Source organism: Meles meles, chromosome 9 (genome assembly GCF_922984935.1).
Source record: "Meles meles chromosome 9, mMelMel3.1 paternal haplotype, whole genome shotgun sequence".
Classification (NCBI taxonomy): domain Eukaryota; kingdom Metazoa; phylum Chordata; class Mammalia; order Carnivora; family Mustelidae; genus Meles; species Meles meles.
The window spans coordinates 47049677-47052257 of record NC_060074.1 but is presented as its reverse complement, the minus strand read 5'-3'; positions in this window follow the sequence as shown (position 1 = coordinate 47052257).

The window sequence follows — 2581 nt, the reverse complement described above, 5'->3', positions numbered from 1 at the left end:
GGAGCTGAACCCATGTGCCTCCCCGTGTGTGTTAGCAGCCGGAGCCCCAAGGAGCAGGAGCCCCACCTCTCTGGACCACTGCACACACCTCCCCAGAGTGGGTCCTGGGCTCCCTGGTGAAGGGCAGCACTGACTTGGGGCAGAGCTGGTGGCCACCTCGCCAAGCCGGGACTGCCCCACTGCCCTGAATCTGCTTGAACCCGTGGAGGTGGAGGATCGGGCCGCCAGGGGTCACTCCTGCTGGTAGTCCTAAGAGGACGGAGGGGCCGGGGACTCTGGCTGCGCTCATGGCACCGCAAGAAACTCCACACTTGGGCCACGGATGGGACAGCTGCTGGAGCGATGGCCGGGACAGTGGTGCCACTGTCAGCCTTGGCCACACAGATGGCCTCTCTGGGCCTGCCAACTGGCCATCCTTGACCGAACAAGTGTGTGTTGGGGGTTGGGGGCAGGTGAGCCTCTGCGGGAGGTCAGGAATGCCGGGGGAGAGCATGTGGGCCTGGGTCTCCGGGTAGTAGAAGGCCAGGGCACTGGTGGCCTCGCAGAACGGGACTGACCCCTCTGCCACTCCAGGCCTTGCTGCTCTATCTCAGAGTGTGTCTCCCTCAGCTGGGAGCCGGTGGCCCTGCAGGTGACAGGTGCAGCCTGGGGTGCAGCCCGGAGGCCCTGCTGCTCTCATTCTGCCTGTGTGGCCGGAGACGTGCCCCCGAGGGCCCACGGACTGGCCCTGCCAGGCATCTGAGGAGGCTGGGGCAGGTGGCAGGGGTGGGTGGGATAGGGGAGAGGAGGAGGGTGTGGGGAAGGGGGCAGGGGTCTGGGTCTCCCAATTTCCCTCTAGTCCCCTGAGGCTCTCAGGAGCCAAGTCTGGGCCCAGTCTCCAACATGAGCCCCTGGGGGCTGTCTCTTGCCTCGGCTTCTCAGTGGAGGTGTCTGTGCTGATCCCGTAGCTCCATTCCCAGGCAGGCCCTCGGGCTCCAGCCAGATGGGCACATCCTGACGGCCACAGCATTGTGGGGAGAGCCCCTCCCGTCCCCCGCTAACAGAGGGGAACACCAGGCCTCTCAGCTCAGCCTGTGGACGTCCCCGGGCCTGGCCCAGAGTGGGAGGATGGGGCTGTGGGGCGGCTGCTGCTGGTGCTGGGAGGTGTGACGTGTGTGGCAGCACAAGCGGCCCTGAGAAGCACCCCAAAGGTAGGGACAAGACCTCTTCGACACGCTTCCGGAACACAACTGGACATTTATTACAAAGGAACGTCTTTAAACTCAATTAGCGTCTGTGTCTCTGTAAATGTGCGTCCCACGGCCCTGGCATCCAGGGGCTTCTGTCTGCAATGGTGTTACAGGCCTGAAGGGAGACCTTGGAACTTCGATAGATTTTGGTGTCTAATTGACCTATAGGTGACACAGAAAAATGTGTGTTTTTTTCAACACCCTTCTCAGTACTTGCCAAGGAGGGTTATCTGGGTGCTCAGAGGGTCCTTCCCTTCCTGAGCACCCGCAGGGGTGGAGCACAGAGGTAGGAGGTCAGCCTAGCATAGGTCAGGGTCACTCTGGAGCTTGAGGGCTGGGGTTGGAGAGGGGGCGCACACCGCAAAGGAAGCAACCCAAGGACCCACCCCAGCAGAGCAGGGAGAACAAAGATCTGGGGGTGATCCTTAAATTCCTTGCTTAAATTCTACTTGCTGAGCAATAGTCCCCATCCCCAGGACTCATGAATTTGAAGCCATACTGTGAGCAGGGAAGCTGCTTCTTGTGGGTGCCATGGTGGGGGAGGGGAGTGTTTCCTTGTGGGGCGTCTGTGCCGCCTGCTGCAGGGCCTTGTGTGGGGCCCCTCCTGTGGGGCTCTCCTTAGCTGCCCCGCTGCAGACCCCCAGGTCAGGGTGGTCACCTGCATGAGCGCCCCACGTCCATCCCCGGAAAGGCAAGGCCAGGTGGGCGGTCCCCCACACAAGTCAGAGACGTGCTGGATGGTGGGGCAGGCTGCACTTGTCTGCTTGGCCGCAAGCTTGGCCACTAAGGCCACGTGCACTGGGAGGACACAGAGCACGAAGGTGGCCAGGTTGGCGACCGTGACGTGGAGGTCTCTGAGGATGCGGTCGGCCCCCTGGGGCGGAGCCGAGGCTGAGGGTGAGCGGTGAGATGGAGACGCAAGGCAGGGAGAAGGCAACGGTCTTGATGGCCCGGGTGTGTCCCTGCCCGAAGTGGAAGTTCTCATCTGCAGGCGGCAGGGACGCGACCAGCACCACCGTCCCGGAGACCAGCAGCCAGAGGCCAGGCCAGTGAAGATGGCCCGGCGGGGGCTGTGCCAGGCCCGAGCCTGCAGGGGGAGCACGGGGCGGTGTTGCAGTCCGAGGGATGGCCACAGGGAGGCCCGTGTTCCGGTAGGGGTTGACGTGGCAGAAGCCCCGTGGGACCCCGCACAGAGGGCCCTCGCAGTCCCCCAGCTCCTGGCCCAGCGTGGGCAGGACTCTGGGCAGGCTCAGCAGCCGCAGGAAGTCGGTCGCTGCTGAGTTGGCCATGTAGACGCAGGTCTCAGTCCACCTGCGCCGGCAGCTGCAGAACACCCAGAGCCCGAGTACACT